At 42.5% G+C, this 25253-nt stretch overlaps 1 long non-coding RNA gene across 1 annotated transcript; it reads right to left on the reverse strand.

Annotated features, from left to right (window-relative positions):
* Positions 1 to 24039: 24039 nt before the first annotated feature.
* Positions 24040 to 24925, reverse strand: LOC126183753 (uncharacterized). Its single transcript, XR_007536805.1, has 3 exons — positions 24806 to 24925; positions 24287 to 24468; positions 24040 to 24144 (listed from the first exon to the last, which is right to left on the reverse strand). It is a non-coding gene; the product is annotated as an uncharacterized LOC126183753 (long non-coding RNA).
* Between the last annotated feature and the right edge of the window lie 328 nt (positions 24926 to 25253).

The following is a 25253-nucleotide window of genomic DNA, read 5'->3' on the forward strand; positions in this document are numbered from 1 at the left end:
TTTTCTTCAACAATTCTTTACTGCACATAATGAGAATTACACACATGAAAGAATGGTGATTTATCTACACACCTTATTTTTCCACGTAATCTCCATCCCGTTCTATGGCCTTCCTCCAGCGCGAAACAAGGGCGTGTATGCTCTGTCGGTACCAATCGTTGTTCTGGTGGCGAAGCCAGTGCTTCACTGTGTCAATCACATCCTCATCGTCCTCAAAATGTCTTCCACGAATGGCATACTTTAATGGCCCAAACAAGTGGAAGTCCGAGGGGGCCAGGTCAGGGCTGTAGGGTGGATGGGGTAACACTGTTCAGCCCTGTTTTGCGATGTGTTCAGCAGTCCGCAGACTTGTGTGGGGCCGAGCGTTATCGTGTTGCTGCAAAACATCTCCTGCGTTGCTGTAGCGCAGAAGTCGCCGAAAGCGCGTCTTGAGTTTTGTTCATGTTGTAAGTAGGCTGTTTAGGTTTTTATGTTGGTAAGGCCGCGTAGCACTCTGTACGAAAATCACTGACTGTGCTGTGCGCAGTCTGTGACTGATTGGCATAGTTGGAATATTCACTATGTAATGTTCGGCAATTGGATGTGAACAGCGCGTAGCGTTGGACAGTTGGAGGTGAGCCGCCAGCAGTGGTGGATGTGGGGAGAGAGATTGCAGAGTTTTGAGAGCGGACGATCTGGACGTGTGTCCGTCAGAAAAAGGAAATTTGTAAGACTGGATGTCATGAACTGATATATGTATTATGACTTTTGAACACTATTAAGGGAAATACATTGTTTGTTCTCCATTAAAATCTTTCATTTGCTAACTATGCCTATCAGTAGTTATTGCCTTCAGTAGTTAGAATCTTTTATTTAGCTGGCAGTATTGGCGCTCGCTGTATTGCAGTACTTTGAGTAACGAAGATTTTTGTGAGGTAAGTGATTCATGAAAGGTATAGGTTATTGTTAGTCAGGGCCATTCTTTTGTAGGGATTATTGCAAATCAGATTGCGTTGCGCTAAAAAAAAATTGTGTGTCAGTTTAGTGTTGATCAGAATAAGTAAAGAGAGAAATATCTGAGTACGTTCAGTTTTGCTCAGCTGTTTGAAAATCAAATAACATAGAGGTTTTCCATCACTATCATTTATAAATTTTTCTAAGGGGATGTTTTAATGTGTTGACATACGCTTCTGAATTAATGATACCGCCTCTTGGCATTAGATCAATGTGAATCACACCTTCACAGTCCCAGAACACGGTGATCATGACCTTACCGGCGGAAGCAGTTGCTTTGAATTTTTGCTTCCGTGGTGAGTGGGAATGACACCATTCCATCGACTTTCGTTTTGTTTCGGACTCAAAATGGTGAACCAGATTTCATAACCTGTCACATTCCGGGACAAGAAGGCCTCCCCTAAGCTTCAAAACGTTGTAACAAATCAAGACAAATGTTTTTCTTGTGCAATTTCTGATCCACCGTTAGACACCGCGTGACCCATCTTGCATACACTTTTGAATATCCAAGAGTGCAGATAATTGCATCCACACTTCCTTTGCTGATTGACAGATTCAGTGCCCACTGCCGAGTCGTAATGGGTCTGTTCTTGCGAATGACAACATCAGCTCGCTGCAACATTTTAGGTGTGACAGCCGTGGATAGTCTCCCCGACCGCTGCAAATCGTGGAGCTCCGCAGAACCGCCTTCTGATGACCTCTCTCTCCGTGCCCAGCGACTAACTGTACTTCTGTTGACAGCAGATGCTCCATAGACTTTGCACAAGAGTTTGTGAATACTCCACACAGTTTCTTTCTCTGCAGTGAGAAATTCAATGACGGAACGTTGCTTTAACGTACATCAGCTACAAACGCAATTTTGAAACCGTCCTGCAGCTACGTTATCTGTCGGAAGTAATGAAAACTTGGCGCTCTCACCAGGAGACTTCAAATAATACATACGTAACGATTCGCATTCGTAGCATTGTTTTCAGCTGCGAAAAAAAATGCGGTGGATTACTTTCGTACTCGGCAGGTAGGGAGGCATCTGGTCCTTAACAAATTCCGAGTTTGGTAGCAACAGCAACATTCAGCTGAAAGCTAAACGTCACTGCCACTATTATTATGGCCAACAACAACAACGTTTTACGCCACTTGGCCTCGCTCTGCACTCTAACCTGTGTTAGCCCATAGACGTTGCAGTTCTCACGAACTAGTATCAAGCTTGCTGCCTCTGCTAAGACGTGCCTTTTCGTGGCCATCTTCGTTAAGCCTTACAACAGCGTCTAGGCGGTGAATGAAGTTACCAGTTAATTCTCTGAAGTGAAACTTCTGCCCTCAGACAGCAGCCCAGAGCGCGTGCAGTTTGAAGGACTGTAGTGTCACCATTTAGCTCCGGTAACTTAAACGCTACCACTTTTGTCTGTTCTCTGCATTTTGTCTCTGATTTCCTATCTTCCTTTGATGGAACGTAAAGGTTATTAAATCGTCAACATATGACAGTATGCAGAAAGTGATTGACAATGTAAAAGTGGGCCGGCCAGAGTGGCCGAGCGGTTCTAGGCGCTACAGTCTGGAACCGCGCGACCGCTACGGTCTCTGGATCGAATCCTGCCTCGGGCATGGATGTGTGTGATGTCCTTAGGTTAGTTAGGTTTAAGTAGTTATAAGTTCTAGGGGCTAATGACCTCAGATATTAAGTCCCATAGTGCTCAGAGCCATTTGAACCATTTTTTGTAAAACTGGAAAAATATCTTTGATATTGAAGAAAGTAGGAATAGACTACAGAAACCGACAATTGATGTGGAATATTTACGAAAACGAGACGGCTGCATTTGGTGAGCACTAAACACAAAAAAAGCACAGACTCCGAAAGGTGTCCAGCGAGGATGTACACTATCAGTAATTATTTTTAATCTACATAAAGAAACAATTTCAATAGGACAAAGAACAGTTTTAGATAAGCAAAAGAAAAGATATCCTGATGGCATAGCGGTTTTAGCTGAAACTGAAGAACACGCTGAAGTCATAATAATTAAAATGGATAAAGTAATGGGAAAAGAATTTAACATGAAAATAAAAGAATCTGAAATAAAGTTGGTGATTTGTGGCAAAGGAGGGCAAGCATAACTCACATGTACGAAGGTCGTTTAGTAAGTAATGCAACACTTTTTCTCTGAAAGCAGGTTGGTTTTATTCAGGATTCCAATACACCATATTATTCCCCGCTCTTTTGGCTACAAATATAATCTGCATCCAATGAGACGGCCTTGCGCCACCTTACTGGAAGGGCCTGTATGCCTGCATGTTGCCACTCGACTGGTCGACGTCAGAGCCATCGTCTTGCTGCCTCAGTACCCTCCCCATCATCCACGTATTGCTTCCTGTGGAGTGCATCCTTCTTTGGGTCAGATAGAAGGAAGTCGGAAGGTGCTAGATCCGGGCTGTAGGATGGGTGTGAAAGAACAGTCCAACCAAGTTTTGTGAGCTCTTCTCGGATGCGCAAACTTGTGAGAGGATGGTGTTTGATTGTTCACCTCGAACCAGAGTGTCCACACATTCCAACACTGCAGGTGTCACACCTGTGTGCTGCCGGCTGCTCTGCGGGTGATCGGACAGGTTTGCGCCACCTTGTTGCGATGATAACAGACGCCTCGCCCAACGACTCACCGTGCTTTTGTTTACTGCCAGGTCTCCATAGACATCCTACAAGCGTCTACGAATCTCTGCGATGCTATGGTTTTCCGCCAAAAGAAACTCACTGACAGCTCTCAGCTTGGAACGCACCTGTTTCACAGACGCCATTTTTGATGCTGCATATAGCGCCGCCACCTATCGGAACTTCGTGAAACTACAGTGGCTGAAGCGAGAATATTCCACGATTTCCCATAACAAATCCCGCATTTTTCAAGCGAAATTGGGCGAGAAAAGAATGTGTTGCATTACTTAGTGAGGTCCGCAGCTCGTGGTCGTGCGGTAGCGTTCTCGCTTCCCGCGACCGGGTTCCCGGGTTCGATTCCCGGCGGGGTCAGGAATTTTCCCTGCCTCGTGATGACTGGGTATTGTGTGATGTCCTTAGGTTAGTTAGGTTTAAGTAGTTCTAATTTCTAGGAGACTGATGACCATAGATGTTAAGTCCCATAGTGCTCAGAGCCATTTTGAACCTTTTGAGCCATTACTTAGTGAACACCCCTCGTATGTAACAAGGTACTGCAACAAATTTACTCATTTACTTACATAGAAAATAAGATATCTAGAGATAGAACAAAAACTGTGAGTAGGACCCGCGCTCTGATGGCTCCGTACAAACATAATTATTAGTATATCTACCGGTTGTGATGAGTGACTTTCCGACTGTCAAAATATATGACATAAATCATCGTACCTTTTGATTGCATTGACTTAGAAGTTTAAGTATTTTGTACCGACAAGGGACCGTAGGCCTTAGTACATGGAATAAATTTCAACTTGATACTTCCACCCGTTCTTTTGTAAAAGGAGTCAACAGACTGACAGGCAGACAGACGGACAACAGATGCCAAAAATTTGTGATATAATAACGAATTACAAATTTCGGATTTTACCATTACTTTTGCTAACAAATTTCATGATTCTACGAGGGGAAGTACCCGTTTTCAAGAAGGGTCGTCGAACAGACGCGCAAAACTGTAGGCCTGTATCTCAGACGTCAGTCTGTTGTAGAACTCTGGACCATGTGTTATACTCGCGTATTATGACGTTTTTGGAGACCGAAAATCTGTTCAACTTTGATTCATATAACTAAAGATCGAGTGAAACCCAGCTCGTTCTGTTCGTCCACGAAACACACAAAGCAGTAGATACAGCGGGACAGGTAGATAACGTTTTCCTTGACTTCGGGAAGGCATTAGTGTATTTCCGCAATGCTATCTAATGAACTAAATACGAGAGTATGGAATATCAGACCAACCGTGTGGCTGGATTGAAGAGTTTCTAGCAAATAACACAGCATGTAATTCTGAACGGAGAGAAGTCTCACATGTAAAGGTAGTTTCAGGTGTGCCCCAGGGTAGTGTTGTAGGACCATTACTTTTTACAGTATACCGGGTGTTTCACAATATACAGGGTGTTTCACAAATCATGTTACACACTTCTAGAGAGTGTAGAGGGAACTTTTCAAGTTTTCCATGTTACGAGGAAAACAAGATGTACACATTTCACTCCTGTTTACTGTAATATTACAATAGCTGTTCGATATGACGACCACCGGGTTCAATGCAAAGAGTGTATCTGCGCAGTAATTTCGCTTAACTCTGCCGATCATGCGTGGTGTACGGTTAATCACTTCTGCTTCAACTATGATCCCTGCAGTCGTCTCTTCCTCCGACTGGACAGAGTTCTCGTAAACAAGACTGTTCATGTGGCCCAACAAGAAAAAGCCAAAAGGGGTTAAATGTTGGCATTTTGGTGGCCTATCATGTGGTCCAGTTCGACCGATCCACCTGTCCCCGTAAACTATGTTCAGATGGTTTCGGACGCGAACTACAAAATGTGCTACGGCGCACTTGTTGCAGGAATATCAAGTACCTTGCACCTGTTAAGTGGGGAGGAAGGATGTGCGGCCCAATCACACGACCATCATAGATACCTGTCCAGACACTGATGCCGAAAGTGTGCTGAAATTTTCCTGTACACGTAGCTTTGGGATTTTCTTGATTCCATGTGAGGCAATGTCGACCGATCAAAAAACCTTTCCTGTTGAAATGCGCTTCGTCGGAGAATAAAATTCGCCTTGCATACCGAGAAAAATCCGCACAACGATGTAAAAACCGAGTACTAAATTGACAAGTGGCACAAAATTCGCCAGGAGCATGGCGTGTACCTTCTGAATGTGATATGTGTGGAGTTGCTGTTTATGCATAACACATCAGACAAACGAGTGAGACACATGCAAGTCACGTGCAATGGCTCGAGTATTTGTCGATGGATTCTCTTCAACTTGATGAAGCAATTTCTCTTCCAATACAACACTGCGCCACCTTTTTGGACACCACAATTTGCACTATCACTTATGAGTTTCCCCCTTTCCTGCAGTCGTTGTTCAGACAAACATGGGAGGAGATGGAGTCTCGATTTAGAAAGTACTTATGGTACAGACCTTGAGCTTCTCTTCCCATAAATTAACAACATATTGATGTACTCTGCGAACGTGTAACACACACATCCTTTTTCCGCAGTACTACTCGCCGTTATGTCAACTGACACCGGCCGATGTGGCCGAGCGGTTCTAGGCGCTTCAGTCTGGAAACGCGCGACCGCTTCCTGCCTCGGGCATGGATATGTGTGATGTCCTTAGGTTAGTTAGGGTTAAGTAGTTCTAAGTTCTAGGGGACTGATGATCTCAGATGTTAAGTCCCATAGTGCTCAGAGCCATTTGAACCATTTTTTTGTCAATTGACGCATCGCCAGGAAGTACGAAAACAAGGCAGATGGAAACAGAAGACGTGACGTTGCATCATCGTATCATTCATGAGTGTGGGTAGCCTACCATAACAGACGAACTTCTTAAAGCCCTTTCACTTAATAGACTTTCTTGTCTCGATTGACTACTCGAGACAAGTGCGTCTAATGCAGCGCCGCTGGCGTTCTGTTCTGGTACTGAGTCCTGTATGTTTTGAGTGGTCATTTTCGTTTACACGTCAGCGCCAAAATTGCTGGTGTTGTGAGAGATGTCTGCTGTGCAGTTTGGTATCTGAATGGTGAAAGTGAGGTTATGACGGACTATCCTTTGCAAGCAATAGCAACAGAGATTTGTTGCGGCCACATGTAGTAAGCGTTGCTTCACGCAGAGAAGAAAGGCAAAACAGAGGCACGCTGTCGACTGAGGTGTTGCGAAGTCGGCAGGCACAGATAGCCTTGCTGACAGCAGCAGTCTACCAACAGACTGGCGCAAGGACGCACACAGACCGAGCGCCGAGCAAAGCCTGGAGAGTGCTGAGTAAGGAGAAGTGAGGCCAGCACGCTAAGTTACGCTGCAATATACTGCGCGAGTAATAACAAAAAGCTACCACCGAGGGTAAAAAACGTCCTCCTGCCGGATATAAATAGTGGAGCGCAGGCAGCAACAGACAGAAGCCATTAGGAAGCAGTTCGGATCTGAGGACGGACGTGGTCCGTGTCCGAATGTTCAATCTTCGTAGGTGACGATTCCGGAAGTCCGTTCCAGCTCACAGGAGTCATCTGTTCACCGCCAGATGTCAACTTCAGCTCTGGAGGTCGGCCCGAGTTCGGTCGGCTCCATGGCTGACTAACTACGGCGAGAACTTCCAGCAGGACCGGCCGCAGCGCGGTCTTGGTCACAGGCGCCGCCGGGGACTGACGCCTGGGCTTCACGGCAACCCGGTCCCACGGCGAGTGGTCCGTCCATAACGGGACCTCGCGGACATCGCGACTGACGGCTTCCCAGCCGCCGGTGCAGCAGGCGTTGGCAGCTGACCTCACGGCGACGAGTTCGGCTCAACCACAGGGCATCCTGGCTTCAGCGGAGCACTGGTGGCATGAGGCTCCCGAGGGCGATCAGCGGCGCGCGTTGCGCGCATTGCCGGAGAATCCACGCAGCAGCAGCCAGGCGGAGGGATTCTCAGGGCTGGGCAGCGACGACGAGGGAGAAATTGTAAAGGAAGTTCAATAAATAATTGTAAAACTCCACGCCGTCTCAGTCTTTGGTGCAGCCACTGTGTCTGCTGCTAACAAGTGGTGCAGAAGCCGTAACAGTTTATTAATGACCAGAATTCATAGTGGAAGTTCTCATCAACGGTCTTGTAAATTCTCTACACTCCTGAGACTGAAAGAAGAGGAAAAGCGTCATCCAAACTTTTCAGAACATGTACTCAAGAAAATATGTGCTTGCAAACACTTCAGACAACATGTAGAAAGCAGTAAAAAGTGACTTTTTGCTTTATCCTTTGCCTCTTGTTTTCTTGCTAAAAGCCAAATAACAGCGAAAATTTTTTTTCTCGTCCAATAAATCTAATTTTTTCACTGTGGAAATAATTTTAGTTAAAACATTTTGCTTTCAGATATTTTGTCTCTGTTGTAGGAGAACAGTAGTAGGAAAAGTAGCAGGACTTTATGTAACTTTACAGTGCGCCACGAAAACAGAGCAAACAATACAACAAAGGTTAAGAAGACACGGAAGCAATAAAACGATTTCTATAGCAGTGGTGAGCTCGACCAGAATGGATACCCCTGTCGGAGATTCGAGTCCTCCTTTGGGCATGGGTGTGTGTCTTGTCCTTAGCGTAAGTTAAAGTTAGATTAAGTAGTAGATAAGCTTAGGGACCGATGACCTCAACAATTTGGTCCCATAAGACCTTACCACAAATTTCCAATTTTTTCGACCAGAATAGCCGCTGTTGGTAGACACCGCCAGTCTCTTGTCTCTGCGCATTCGCAGTGTTCAGCATATTCGGAAATTTAGAACTCCTCACTCGGCATAATCTATAGATCATTGACGTCGTAGGCACACTTGAGTCGCGGCTGGTTTCTGGTTGACATGCAGGCACGAAAGGCGCATTTTGACCAGAAAGTCGCTCGTCTAAAACGGGCTTAAGAGACATCTAGTGCGCGATAAGTAGCTCTTGTTTTCCTTGTAACATGGAAACTAACTGTTTCCTGACATAGGCTCCTACGTAAAACTTGATCTACTAAGTCCCCTCTACAACCTCTATAAATGTGTATCATGAATTGTGAAACATTCTGTATATAAATGACATAGCAGACAACATCGGATGCCTCGCGTGGTAGCCGCGCGGTCTATGGCGCCTTGTCACGGTTCCCGAGGCTCCCCCCTTCGGACGATCGAGTCCACCCTTGGGTAGGGGTGTTCGTGTTGTACTTAGCGTAAGTTATCTTAAGTAGTGTGTAAGTCTAGGGGCCGATGACCTCACCAGTTTGATCCCATAGAAACTTACCACAAATTTCCAAAATAACGTCAGATGCTTCTTGAGGCTTTTCGTGGATGATACTGTTCTGTACAGAGAAGTCGCGACCCTACAAGATTGTAGCGATATGCTGGTGCAGGGTGTGGCAATTGACTCTCAGCACAGGCAAATGTAACGTATTGCGAATACATAGACAGAAAGACCCTTTATTGCATGATTACAAAATTCTAGAAGGATCACAGGAAGCATTTACTTCCATAAAACGTCTAGGAATACGCATACAGAGAGAGATTTGAAGTGGAACGACCACACCAACTAATCGTGTGTAAGGCAGATGTCTATGTGTTTGGAGTTTCCAGGCACTCAATACCGACGTTATCAGCAGTAAGGCTTACGTCAGACTAGCATTCATTGGAAGAATCCTACGGAAATGTGGTCCGTCAACAAAGGAAGTAGCCTACAAAACACATGTTTGACCAATAATTGAATATTGCTCGTCAGTATGGGATCCGTAGCAGATAGGACTGCTAGAGGAAATAGAGAAGATCCAAAAAAGGGCAGCACATTTCGTTGCGGGTTCAATTAGTAAGAACGAAACCGTCACGGAGATGCTTAGCCAACTCAAGTGACAGATGCTACAAGAGAGGCGTTTTGCATCCTGTTATGGTCTACTGTTAAAGTTATGAGAGAGTACGTTCGTAGAAGAGTCATCCAATATACAGGGCTATTACAAATGATTGAAGCGATTTCATAAATTCACTGTAGCTCCATTCATTGACATATGGTCACGACACACTACAGATACGTAGAAAAACTCATAAAGTTTTGTTAGGCTGAAGCCGCACTTCAGGTTTCTGCCGCCAGAGCGCTCGAGAGCGCAGTGAGACAAAATGGCGACAGGAGCCGAGAAAGCGTATGTCGTGCTTGAAATGCACTCACATCAGTCAGTCATAACAGTGCAACGACACTTCAGGACGAAGTTCAACAAAGATCCACCAACTGCTAACTCCATTCGGCGATGGTATGCGCAGTTTAAAGCTTCTGGATGCCTCTGTAAGGGGAAATCAACGGGTCGGCCTGCAGTGAGCGAAGAAACGGTTGAATGCGTGCGGGCAAGTTTCACGCGTAGCCCGCGGAAGTCGACGAATAAAGCAAGCAGGGAGCTAAACGTACCACAGCCGACGGTTTGGAAAATCTTACGGAAAAGACTAAAGCAGAAGCCTTACCGTTTACAATTGCTACAAGCCCTGACACCCGATGACAAAGTCAAACGCTTTGAATTTTCGGCGCGGTTGCAACAGCTCATGGAAGAGGATGCGTTCAGTGAGAAACTTGTTTTCAGTGATGAAGCAACATTTTTTCTTAATGGTGAAGTGAACAGACACAATGTGCGAATCTGGGCGTAGAGAATCCTCACGCATTCGTGCAGCAAATTCGCAATTCACCAAAAGTTAACGTGTTTTGTTCAATCTCACGGTTTAAAGTTTACGGCCCCTTTTTCTTCTGCGAAAAAAACGTTACAGGACACGTGTATCTGGACATGCTGGAAAATTGGCTCATGCCACAACTGGAGACCGACAGCGCCGACTTCATCTTTCAACAGGATGGTGCTCCACCGCACTTCCATCATGATGTTCGGCATTTCTTAAACAGGAGATTGGAAAACCGATGGATCGGTCGTGGTGGAGATCATGATCAGCAATTCATGCCATGGCCTACACGCTCTCCCGACTTAACCCCATGCGATTTCTTTCTGTGGGGTTATGTGAAAGATTCAGTGTTTAAACCTCCTCTACCAAGAAACGTGTCAGAACTGCGAGCTCGCATCAACGATGCTTTCGAACTCATTGATGGGGACATGCTGAGCCGAGTGTGGGAGGAACTTGATTATCGGCTTGATGTCTGCCGAATCACTAAAGGGGCACATATTGAACATTTGTGAATGCCTAAAAAAACTTTTTGAGTTTTTGTATGTGTGTGCAAAGCATTGTGAAAATATCTCAAAAAATAAAGTTATTGTAGAGCTGTGAAATCGCTTCAATCATTTGTAATAACCCTGTATTGTTTCTTCCTCCGTATACCTCGAAAAGACAATGAAGATGAAATCAGATATTCGAGTCCACACGGAGGCTTACCAGCAATGTTTCTTCCTTCGAAACATACGTGACTGGAACACGAAAAGGGGGAAGTAACACTGCACACAAAGAACCCTTTGCAATGTAGATGCAGGTAATTGTGCTGAGCGAGTTCGTGAGTATCAAAATATGTAGCATAAATGACCGTATCTTTTGATTGCATTGACTTAGAGGTTTAATTCTTTTACACCGCCAAGGGACTGAAGCCGAGACATTAGTATCTGACATAAATGTCAACTTGATACTTCTTCCAGCTCCTGAGAAAAAGGGGGTCTTAACAGATGGACAGACGGACAACATTGTGATTCTATTTTTTACCGCTTGAGTTACGAAGCCTTAAGAACGAAATAATGAGCAGAACTGACAAATCAAAAAGTGCTTCTAATATAGAGAAGAATATATTAACCTCAAAAAATATCAGCCTAAACTCAGTAAAAGTTTTATTAAAGGTTATGCTTGGAGACTGGCATTGTATTGCTGTAAGACCTGGTCTCTATGAAATGATGAAGAGAAAGCACGAATTCTTTTGACATGTGACAAGCTGCAAGAATATAACGAGAAAATTCCCAACTAGCAATAGGACTGACAGTCATAAAAGAAAAATATGTTTACTTTCATATACATAGTTATTATTATTATTATTATTATTATTATTATTATTATTCTTGATTGTTATAATTATTTTTTGATTGTTGTAATTATCATTGTACTACTTTTATAATCTCTATTTTTTTCTTTAACATTAATACTGTATAACATGTTATATGTCCTTAATGTTCTGTAGAAACTGAAATTTGTTGAATCTGAGTATGCCTGGTTAGGTGTAAGAGAGGGCCTGAAGGCCCTAATCTTTCCAGGTAAAATAAATGCATAAATAAATAAATAAATAAATTATGGCTGTATCTTGAAACTGGAATGGGTTGCTAAGATCACAAATGACAAAGTCTTTAAAGATTTGGTGAGATGAGCTTATAGAACACTATTTAAAAAAAAGGAGTTACTCATGTACTGAGGCATTACAAGTTTCTGAAGACTATAATAGAGGTCTATGCCAACGGAAAAATAAGTAGAGGAAGATTACGAGAGAAGTAGATAAATCAAATTATAAAAGACGTCACCTATAGCTCCTACACAGAAATGAAGAAAAAGTCGGAAAGATACGAAGACGAGACCTATTGCCAACCACACTAGTTCCAACCACTACTCGAAGAGAGCACTGGAGCAGGAGGAGGGTTACTTAGAGAAATGCGTGTAGGAGTTTTTTGAGGAAAGAACACCACCTTTCTTGTTGCGTCTACCACAGGAGTTTGTTGAAAATTTCTGTGTCGCTCTTTCAACGGCGGAAGAAACCGTTGCAGTTCTTTAAATTTTCTTTACGTCTTCCGTTAGTTTAACTGTGTCAGGATCTCGATACCAACCTCTACGTCCCTGTGTACAAGCAAGCCCCTGGGGTGTTAATTTTCAGACTGACCTGTTTTCCGAATCTCTGTTGCCTGGCGGTAGCGGTGACGACTAATTTAGTTGCTGAGCGTGATTCAGCGGCGATATCGCCAGCTAGCTGCAGGTAGTCACGCAAGAGTCAGTCCAACGGAAGGGCCTCAGCCACAGTTTGAATTAGCTATGCAAACCAAATGTTTGATGTTTCGCCATTACCAACAAGCAGCTCCTAATTTGCTAGCATTCATTTTTAAATGAATGAACCGTACGCTATTAGACTTATTCCTGGAGAAACAGAACGATTTCAAGTCATTCAAAGGGTTTCTATTATTCTCACTTCTTCCCACACAAAGAACACAACTTTTTTCGGCAATGTTATAACACATTGCGTCTAACTATGGCTTTAGTCTCCGATGAAAGACCCTGTACTTGACATTACATTTTGTATTCTGTTTTTCACGTCTGACAACATGCATTTCATTGTGTAACGATGAACGACAGACAATTCACCTTAAAGACTGTAGAAAACGATAGCAGCACTCCTTAGTTGAGGTAGAGAGAGTTTTTCCCTTTACCGTTCCTTCATTAACACGTGCGTTCTTCCATTCTCTCTTTACTCTCACCCCAAGGTGAAGTGGTAGTCTTACAAACTATTACTCTTCAGTCGTAAGAGGTTGAAAAGCATAAACAGATTTCCAGTATTTTAAAAAGCATAAAATATTTATAGTTTCTACGAAATTATTAAAATATGTATAATGTTGACGGTATTAAAAACTCCATTGTTAAAATGTTGTCTTTTAAAATCATGCAGCTAAAACTGTAAAGATGGTAATGAAGCAGTGCGTTGAAAATGAAGTACCCATACTTAAGAAGGATGTTTTGAGAGAGACAGAGAGAGAAAGAGAGAGAGAGGGAGGGGGGGGGAGGGATTTTAAGTACTTGTGGTATGGCGCCGCTGGGTGTAGAGTATCATTGGAAAAAAATGGTTCAAATGGCTCTGAGCACTATGGGACTCAACTTCTGAGGTCATTAGTCCCCTAGAACTTAGAACTAGTTAAACCTAACTAACCTAAGGACATCACAAACATCCATGCCCGAGGCAGGATTCGAACCTGCGACCGTAGCGGTCTTGCGGTTCCAGACTGCAGCGCCTTTAACCGCACGGCCACTTCGGCCGGCAGTATCATTGGACCAGGTGATCTTGGATGTGGTGGAGAATGAGTTTCTCGTAATGAAAGCTAGGGAGTTGGACAGCGTAGCTGCATAGAGGCAGAGCCAAGGTTGTGGGGAAGAAAGAAAGGGAAACCAGAAGTGAACTGATGTGTGAAAACGTGCGGATGGGTGGGTTAAAACGTGCTGGAAAATAGATATTCGAGAGGGTTTCATGGTCTACATCTACATTTACATAGATACTCCGAAAACCACCGTACGGTGCGTGGCGGAGGGTACCCTGCACAACTACTTGTCATTTACGCCCAGATATTTAAAAGATTTGGCTGTGTCAAGCAGGACACTAGAAATATTGTTCCCGAACATTTTAATGTTTACTTTTTTAATGAATCTTTACTATTTAATGAGTCTTTCCAATATATATATATATATATATATATATATATATATATATATATATATATATATTCTTTCAATTATGAAGTGTAAAATGTCTTCCGTTGTACTAGTGTTTTCCTTTTACCTTTCATATTTGTTGTTTTTGTTTTATGTTATAACATTTTCAGATTTGATTGTGTTATATTTGCAATTGTTTGTTCATTATTGTTGTAACATTATTGTAAATCTGTAAACTAACGAGGAAGCGAAGAAGTAATAGGGTAAAAGAAAATGCTTAATGCACTTTGGTTCAAAAAATGGTTCAAATGGCTCTGAGCACTATGGGCTTAACTACTGAGGTCATCAGTCCCCTATAACTTAGAACCACTTAAACCTAACTAACCTAAGGACATCACACACATCCATGCCCGAGGCAGGATTCGAACCTGCGACCGTAGCGTTCGCGCGGTTCCAGACTGTAGCGCCTAGAACCACTCGGCCGGCTCGAGAATATGTAAAGCACTCTTAGTTACTGGCAAATTTCATGTTCTATACGTTTTTTACGTTTACTGTAATACAGGTTTATATTTACGAGCAATATGTTTGACCTCCCAACAAACAAAAATGCCGAGTAGCGCAAGGATCAACGAAATGTCGATTGAAGTAACCAGCTGAACTCGAAGTTAAAAAAGAAATTAACAGCGCGAACAGATTTGGTGAACGTTGCAGTGCAATCAGAACTCTGAGCACACCCGAAAAATAAATTCACTTTACGCGGAGTAAAATTTCCAGTCGTGCTAGCCAAACAAGGCAATCGTGCTTTGACCGATGAAAGAAACAGCAACGGTTCGTTATGCAGGCACACGCGGCGCATCTAACGAAGTGAACACTTCAAGTTTGCAGCTCTACAAAACTGTCTCTCAGTTGGCATTCCTTTATGTCTGCTTGTATTGTCCCTGTCCCACGTGGAGCCAATATCGTAGTTGAGAAGCGCTTCTCTTATAGGAGTGTCGTCTGTTTGGGACCAGAAATTCTCTGCTCCTAAACCTTCAAAAAGGCGGAAAGACAATATTTCAAGTAAATCAAGGAACATCGATATCCTGCAAACCAATCATAAAACATTTTTTTCTGAAACTTCGTAAATCATGGAAAAGGCATAACGCTTAGCACATCTGTGTTTTAGGTACAGGCGACAAGATATATACATTCTATCACTTAAGTCACACTTTTGGCAACTAGGTAGATAAATTTTATCTAATGATCTCGCTAGTGGATAACTCATACCTCCAAAGGATTTTATTTGCAGACGCTCGGGTGTTAAACAAGTGTCTTTCTGATGATTTTGACTATATTACACAGGTATATGAAAAGAAAATGAGAAATGAACTTACAGTTGTATATTTTGTAGGCCATGTTAGCGAAACGTGAACATGACAACGCTTTAGGTACTAATAAAGCATTGTGAATAACTTCAGGAAATTTAAATACCATGAATCAGTATGAGGCGTAGAATATCGAACGAATCACAGGCTCGAGGCCTGTGGACGGACGACATTATGAATGTCACGCTTTTGGCTACAATGCACCCTTTGTAGCTGCGTTACTGATTATTTCATTCCCCCCTTCCGATGGCGAGCTGGAAGCATCTAAATTGCCGCTCATCAGTCAACACAATTTTTTATCAAATTTAAAATAGCGAAAAGAGTAGATGGGGGTCATAGTTTCCAATAAACTACATACATTTTAACACAAAATCTAACACTGGTTACTTTTTAAAATTAATGTCACTGTAGGTTTGATATATCTTTACGTTCGTGTTTTTGGCACATGTGTAGATTACATTCAGATGGAACACCGGTTTCACAATTATTAAATTTAAAATTATTAAATCAATAAACGGGAGAGTGCATGTAGTTATGTATTTTTATAGGTTGCCACTAATTTGTTGCCCTTACTGACAGCTTAAACACCGTAAGACACTACCGCCAGCACTATATAGGAAGAACTGGACCAACCTTGTGATAGGAAGCCAATAATTTACGTAAAACTTGCATATTTGCTCTATGGCGCTGAAATTTCTACACCCTTCGAAATATTTTCTATATCTACAGGTTTATTGAACACCTGAATGAATGGATCAGAAAATCAATAGCAAATGAATACGTGTCAAGAGAATTCACTATCACCTTCAGTTACAGAATAACGTTATTTTGTCTGCTTTAACTGCAAGAGAAATTTAACGAAGAATGTATGAATGTGACGGAGTAATTGTGATGATAGGTTTTAAAGTTACCTGTAGCAAACCCGAAAATATGTGAAATAATGAAGCAAGACAATAAACATTAGTAAATATATCACTGAACCATACTACCTAATTCGTGAGTTTGTGACAACCGGAAACAACGCCTGCACTGGCGTAGAAGGCACTAAACAATACGGTTTTGAAGAAAAGAGCTTGTTGCGGGTTGCCATCACGTTGAAAAAGCAGTCATTCAAGTCATCATATATGGAAACCTTGCTCGAAATAGACAAAGACTGGAAAAGAAATAGGCCGTCGTTTTTTCAAGGAACCGCCCCAGCAGTCAGCCCAGAAAGTTTAAGATTAAAATGAAAACCTAGAAGACAATGGCCAATGAATATCTGAATCCTACTCTTCCTGAATAAAAGTTCAGCGTTTTAAGCACTGCACAGTCTTACTTACTTCTGTCGTTACAAAAAAATGGCTCTGAGCACTATGGGACTTAACTTCTGAGGTCATCAGTCCCTTAGAACTTAGAACTACTTAAATCTAACTAACCTAAGGACGTCAAACACATCCATGCCCGAGGCAGGATTCGAACCTGCGACCGTAGCAGTCGTGCGGTTCCAGACTGTAGCGCCTAGAACCGCTCGGCCACCCCGGCCGGCTCTGTCGTTACAAGCGGAGCATAATTTCATTTAGGCAAGACTGGGGGAAGCAATCAACCGTAGGTTTTTTGAAACTAGTATCAAGAAATATCGTAGACCAGAAATCCGACACCTCGTGTGTCTGCCATAGATCATTGCTTCCTTATATTTGTAATTGACTGTGCTGTATAGCTACTGTTTCCGCAACACCTGGTGTCACGCCTATAACTTTGAAGTCCGGACAACCATGCTCTGATTCTAAAATTATGTTGACTGTAACACAAGCATGTGCGCGTTAAGGGTTAGACTTTATAAGAATTGCTGCACATAAGAAACTACAAAGCAGTGAACTAAGAGGTAAGTTGCAAAAATTTGAATTAAAAAATCATCAAATGCCGGATAATAGATCAATAGCTTACAGTTTTAAATAAATGACAACAAAAACCTACAACAGCATGAGAAATTTATATCTAAGCCGTAGTAATGAGAAACAAAATAGGTTATATACGGTTTAGAAAATTTTATCATAATCATCATCTCTGTTAAGTAAATATTAGCACTAAAATGTGGAAAGCGTAAGAGGTGCAAAACTCGAATTTTCGAAGATTCAAGACGCAACTGACACAGAAAGTGAAACTTATATGTTATGGCTATAATTGGGGTCTATCTAACTAAAGCTCCACTAAAGTACAGGAGAACCATCACATGATATTTAAGAGTGTACAGTTATTCTGCTTCGACATCAAGCCTGCCAGATACGACGATATGGCCGCTCACATTTCGGAATACAGCAGCCATCTCTCGGCAGTTAATCCCCCGCTAATGACTGATTTGACTGAGCATCGTACCGCTCACTGAAAACCATTCACGTCCCTCGGATTCTGTCGTCTGGGAAAGTTATCCTCGCAACCCTCTTTCACAGAAGCGGCATTAGCCCACGGATTTCACATTGAAGAAAGGCACAAAGCGCTGACGCCGTTTGACTCCCCCAGGAGCGCTCGGCCGCGTATTACGAGAGACGCGGCTCCTATTATCAGGGAGCGAATCGGCAGTGTGCGAGAGAACTCGTACCATAACCGACATAGCGGTCGGATGTCATTTTGCTAACGCTATGCAAACTCATTTTTCTCTCGTGATGCGTTACCAAGTTAGCAGCTTTTCATCGGCATTTTTATTCGTTGTCATATTGATTAAGTTTGGTCAGAGATGCCTTCGGCTGGAACAGGGCGACTCACATTGCACGTCAAGGAAGATGCGGTGTGGAAGGGGTGGTCTCCTTCCCCACTCCAAGCATAAATTGCCGTCATACCATCTACAAATGCGACTTCAGACGTGCCTCAGAAGATGCCTAGAATTTTAATAACTAATAATAACAATAAAATTCATGAAATGTTTTAATTTAGTGATTTGGTTGCATCAGTGCTAAGCGCATCTCTTCAGCATAACTTCCAAGATATTGCAGTTCAGATAAATGCAATATTTGAAGGCATTCGTCAGGAAAATAATTGAGAAGTATTTTTGTTATAAAAAATATTTAAGAACTATAATAACGACAAATTATGATAACTTTGGGAACTTTAAAATTTAAATTTTACTCTATACACGGTGGTCCATTGATCGTGACCGGGCCAAATATCTCACGATATAAGCGTCAAACGAAAAAACTACAAAGAACGATACTTGTATAGCTTGAAGGGGGAAACCAGATGGCGCTATGGTTGGCCCGCTAAATGGCGCTGCCATAGGTCAAACGGATGTCAACTGCGTTTTTTTTTTAAATACGAACCCCCGTTTTTTTATTTCATATTCGTGTAGTACGTAAAGAAATATGAATGTTTTAGTTAGACCACTTTTTTCGCTTTGTGATAGATGGCGCTGTAATAGTCACAAACATATGGCTCACAATTTTAGACGAACAGTTGGTAACAGGTAGGTTTTTTAAATTAAAATACAGAACGTAGGTACGTTTGAACATTTTATTTCGGTTGTTCCAATGTGATACATGTACCTTTGTGAACTTATCATTTCTGAGTGCGCATGCTGTTACAGCGTGATTACCTTTAAATACCACATTAATGCAATAAATGCTCAAAATTATGTCCGTCAACCTCAATGCATTTGGCAATACGTGTAACGACATTCCCCTCAACAGCGAGTAGTTCGCACATGCATTGACAATGCGCTGACGCATGTTGTCAGGCGTTGTCGGTGGATCTCGATAGCAAATATCCTTCAACTTTCCCCACAGAAGGAAATACGGGGAAGTCAGATCCGGTGAACGTGCGGGCCATGGTATGGTGCTTCGACGACCAATCCACCTGTCATGAAATATGCTATTCAATACCGCTTCAACCGCACGCGAGCTATGTGCCGGACATCCATCTTGTTGGAAGTTGAAACTTCCTGGCAGATTAAAACTGTGTGCCGGACCGAGACTCGAACTCGGGACCTTTGCCAAGGTAGAGCACTTGCCCGCGAAAAGCAAAGGTCCCGAGTTCGAGTCTCGGTCCGGCACACAGTTTTAATCTGCCAAGAAGTTTCATATCAGCGCACACTCCGCTGCAGAGTGAAAATCTCATGTTGGAGGTTCATCGCCATTATATCATGCAGAGAAACATCTTGTAGTAACATCGGTAGAACATTATGTAGGAAATCAGCATACACGGGGGCCAATTATCCTTCCTCCCATAATGCCGCACCATACATTAACCCGCCAAGGTCACTGATGTTCCACTTGTTGCAGCCATCGTGGATTTCCCGTTGCCCAATAGTGCATATTATGCCGGTTTACGTTACCGCTGTTGGTAAATGACGCTTCGTTGCTAAGTAAAACGCTTGCAAAAAATCTGTCATCGTCCCGTAATTTCTCTTGTGCCCAGTGGCAGAACTGTACACGACGTTCAAAGTCGTCGCCATGCAATTCCTGGTGCACAGAAATATGGCAATGGTGCAACCAATGTTGATGTAGCATTCTCAACACCGACGTTTTTGAGATTCCCGATTCTCACGCAATTTGTCTGCTACTGATGTGCGGATTAGCCGCGATAGAAGCTAAAACACCTACTTGGGCATCATCATTTGTTGCAGGTCGTGGTTGACGTTTCACATGTGGCTAAACACTTCCTGTTTCCTTAAATAACGTAACTACCCGGCGAACGGTCCGGACATTTGGATGATGTCGTCCAGGATACCGAGCAGCATACATAGCACACGCCCGTTGGGCATTTTCATCACAATAGCCATACGTCAACACGATATCGACCTTTTCCGCAATTGGTAAACGGTCCATTTTAACACGGGTAATGTATCACGAAGCAAATACCGTTCGCACTGGGGGAATGTTACGTGGTACCACGTACTTATACGTTTATGACTATTACAGCGCCATCTATCACAAAGCGAAAAAAATGGACCAACTACAAGATTCATATTACTTTACGTACTACACAAATATGTAATAAAAAATGGGGGTTCCTATTTTTAAAAAAACGCAGTTGATATCCGTTTGACTAGGCAGCACCATCTAGCAGGCGCCATCTGGTTTCCCCCTTCAAGCTAGACGAGTTTCGTTCTTTGTAGTTTTTTCGTTTGATACTTATTTCGTGAGATATTTGGCCCGGTCACTATCAATGGACCACCCTGTACACGGTGTCTTATCTTGACTACCCCCAATAAACTTTTGTCCATAATCAAAATAAAAAATATCTCAAGCAATTTTTTTAAATATCAGGTGTACATTAACCAGCACGATTGCCTTTCTCGTAACTTGTTTCTTTACAAGTACACGAACAGCAGTATGCCTTTTTTACATGGCACCCTACATTTTTTTATTCGGTAATCTACTTCCTCTCTCCAAGACCTGTTAAAAAACGTGTCACACTGAACCATACATGTAAACATGACCTTATGAAAAACGTTAAACAAAATTGACTTGACTATCCGTACTAGCACAAAATGCCGGTACGCGAGATAACATAACTCGTCCACTTGTTGGATTTGCCACTAAACAAATAGGAACACAAAGAAAATGTATACTGGTCATTCAGTCACCCGTCTTCCGTTGTAGGTTTGTATGAGCACAATGATCATCAACGAAGGGAAGTAGAAGCCTGAAGAAGATGACTTAATGACCAGTGCATTTTCCTTGTATTTCCATTTTTAGTGGCAATTTCAGCAAGTGGATGAGTTACGTTACCCCCAGATACCAGCACTATGTGGTAAAACAGGAGAGTCAAAGCCAATTTTGTGTTACATTTTTAGTAAAGGTCTGTTTACGTCAGGGACAGCCAAGAACTCTGCTCGTGTGCAGTACTCGTGGACGCGTGCGAATTTCTCTCACTCTAGTGCACACTTCTCCCTGTCTGAGTGGAAAGAGGGGGAAGGGGATGGGGGAACTACGAAAGCACAGCCTGTAGCGTTCGGCTTTGCTTCGCATTTCTCAGCACTAAAGCTCAGAAACAAAACAAATTTTTGGTATTATTTAATTGTTTTTGGCTCATTGAAAACATAGTAAAATTTATATATGACATAAACTATCGGTATATGCAAACAGTTTCGCAGATTTTCGTCACTCGCGTAGCCACGTAACCGTAACTTACTTAATTTCATTACCAAAAAAAGCCTTTCGTGCACATGTGTTGATCGAAAGATTGACATAACGTTTGCAACCTTACTATGGAGATGTTTAACTCTTCCTGAGGAAAAGAACATAGAACTCCTGGACAATTTTGACTTAAAAGCATTTGTCTTTTAAACGGGAATTACATTGGAGATCGACCCAATTTGTTGGGCAATGGAAGGCGAGTGACATTTACTGCGAGCACACAGAAGTGCCGCAACACGACGTGGCATGGACCGACTAATGTCTGAAGTAGTGCTGGAGGGAATTGACACCATGAAACCTGCAGGCCTGTCCATAAATCCGTAAGGGTACAAAGGGGTGGAGATTTCTTCTGAGCAGCACGTTGCTAGGCATCCCAGATATGCTCAATAATGTTCATGTCTGGGAAGTTTAGTGGCCAGCGGAAGTGTTTAAACTCCGAAGAGTGTTCCTGGAGCCATTCTGTAGCAATTCTGGACGTGTGGGGTGTTGAACTGTCCTGTTGGAATTGCCCAAGTCTGTAAGAATACACAATGGACATGAATGGATTCAGGTGATCAGACAGGATGCTTATGTAAGTGTCAGCTGTCAGAGTCGTATCTAGACGTATCAGGGATCCCATATCACTCCAACTGCACACGCCCCACACCATTACAGAGCCACCACCAGCTTGAAGAGCCCCCTGCTGAAATGCACGGTCCATGGATGCATGAGGTTATCTCCATACCCGCTCTCTATGAAAAGAGACTCATCCGACAAGGCAACATGTTTCCAGTCATCAACAGTCCAATGTCAGTGTTGACGGGCCCAGTTGAGGCGTAAACCTTTGTTTCGTTGCAGTCATCAAGGGTACACAAGTGGGCCTTCGGCTCCGAAAGCCCATATCCATGACGTTTTGTTGAATGGCTTGCACGCTGACACTTGTTGATGGCCCAGCATTGAAATCTACAGCAATTTGCGGAAGGGTTGCATTTCTGTCACGTCAAACGATTCTCTTCAGTCGTCGTTGGTCTCGTTCTTGCAGAATCCTTTTTCAGCCGCAGCGATATCGGAGATTTGATGTTCACTGTACATTTGTGATATGGTTGTATGGGAAAATCTCCACTTCATCGCTACCCTGGAAATGCTGTGTCCCATAGCTCGTGCGCCGACTATAACACCATGTTCAAACTCACGTAAATCTTGATAATCTGCCATTGTAGTAGCAGCAACCGGTATGAGAACTGTGCCAGACACTTTTTGTCTTATATAGACGTTGCCGACCGCAGTGCCGTATTCTGCCTGTTTACATATCTCTATGTTTGAATACGCATGCCTATACCAGTTTCTTTGGCACTTCAGTGCATCATATATGAATTATGACTCTTAAATTAGGAACAGAGTAGTGGTCTGTCACGTAAAAGTGTCCGAGGTATTGTTTAAGGTAGGGTTAACATCGCGATCACGCCCAGAGGACCGCACGAAACCGACCTGCCGCCATGTCATCCTGTCATGTGTCATCATGCAGATTTGGTATGGAATGGAAGCGCATGAGATCAGCATACAGCATAAAGTTGTCGGATTTCAGATGTCAGAGGCACTACTTCTCATTCAAGTAGCTCCTCAGCTAGCATCACAAGGCTAGGTGGACCCCGTTCCAGTCCTCTCGACAAGGAAAAAATCCCTTCAGTACCGAGAATTGAACCCAGGTCATCCACACTCCAGCCAGCCATGTGAACCACTTTAAATTTATAGACTGATAATTCGTCCATTTTTTCTTGCTTTCTTTCCATCTGTTTCACCGTTGTTGTCTTTAAAATTCCGTCTATGGAAACTACTCATACACTCACTTTTTTTATCCTCTTGAGTCCCGAAGGTAAAATAAGCAAAGAAAATCGTTTTAAGAGTTATTTTTATTACTCTTACACATAATTACATTCAGAATTAAGGTATTTGTGTTTTTATCTTCTGTACAGTCTAAAATATTTGAGGTACACATATGTGGACTTCAGCTCTAACAGGTAAATAAATAATACAGTGAGAAACGTATCAAAGTTTTTGTTGATGAAATTTTACGAAACAATTGTTTTTAGTCACACATAAATAAACATTACAAGATTCTTGTTCGGGACTTTCAGCCTTTAAAGCGACATTTAGAAGCATTTTTTGTTTCTATGTATTGAGGAAGATGATCAATCCAGTCACATCGGGTTGGCTTCCTTGGCGTGCAAACAACTTTTCTTCTTTTGGGTTTATTGTCTTCATCTTCTCCTGAACTGTCAGTGATCTCCTGGTCACCCAAGATTATTTTTTGGAGTGTTATGAGGAACTTCTGACATCAGAACAGTTTATCACTACATTAGCCAAATTTAGTCTGAAGTTTACTACGGACAGTCTGTTACACTTTGGTACTTCTTCTTTTGCACAGGTTCTTATGTACATAATCCAGCAATTAGTAATAGCTAAATCAGTAAAATGGTTAAATAGTCTGATTGTCCATTTTCTTGTTCTGGTATTTGACCTGTAGTAGGCCATGAATTTGTCATGTACGTCAATACCACCCATGTTGCAGTTATAACTCTTCAGAATAGCTGGTTGTTGTACATCAATCCTTCTTTTCTGAGCCTTTGACCATCGCTTTGCATATGATCTAGATTTATTTGTTCTGCAACAAATTCCAAAAATTCTTATCATAATATTCAAAAAAGTATTCAGCAGGATCCCTTAACACACATACGTCAGAGCTTCGAAATCATCTTTACTTGGTTCCTTGTTTTCCATTTTTGAGCAACTCCATTGTAACTTACCTTTACGTCCCCTCTCCAGCGACCTGTAAGGCGTAAGGTTTTCTATTTCGATTTCTGCGTGTTCAGTAGTGACTGCGGATTCCGAGACGGCCTCCTCATCCGAAAATTGTTGACTTTCATTGTCTGAAAGTGAATTGAAGTCACTCCCCTCAGCATCCGAAGAATTTCTTCGTCGTTGATTGCTGAAAATAACGCCATAAACTGTTGATGTTTAAAAATCGATATTATCAAAATTGTATAACATTTTGCCACAAGAATTGGACAATTATGAGGATTTCCTCACACAATACCATAACAACTAAAACTTCATAGTGAATAAAGTAAACAGAAAAACTTTGAGGTTGTGACCTGAAATACACATACGTGTATTTCGACTTTCGATGTCCTCTGAATTCACAGTAAGAGATAATATTGGAAAAACACACATCAGTCACATTTGTGACTATTTTTACACATGTAAAGCAAAAAAAAAAAGGAAAGTAAATTTAGCATATGGAATAAGAGATTATTTCGAATTACCGTCAGTACGCGCGCCGTGTGTAGCCATTTCGTCGACCCATATCTTCAAAACATCACAGTGGGCACTGCAAGCTGATTGTGGTACTATCTAGTGCCATGGCCTGAAACTAAGAAAATTCCACAAACGTGTACTAGAGGTCTTTAATCGATAGAAACTGTTCATAAACTTTACGACATAAAACCACGAAGTCCACGTATGTGGAACCACGGACTGAGGAGGTTATTGCAGAGTCTAACTAGTCCCCTGACGGAACATGCTGAGTTACCGTAACAGAGGCAACTCAGCTACGAAGGCGTACATTGTTTAAGAGGACTGTTAACCAAAATCTCAACGGTTTTCTATTTACGTGAGCAATGAGCTGCTCCGCTCTAGCGAGTGTCCGTGGCAGATGAGATACCATGTGACAACCGCCACTAAGTGATGTCGCCCCGCTTTTTTGGGCTCCTT

Source organism: Schistocerca cancellata, chromosome 4 (assembly GCF_023864275.1).
Source record: "Schistocerca cancellata isolate TAMUIC-IGC-003103 chromosome 4, iqSchCanc2.1, whole genome shotgun sequence".
NCBI lineage: Eukaryota > Metazoa > Arthropoda > Insecta > Orthoptera > Acrididae > Schistocerca > Schistocerca cancellata.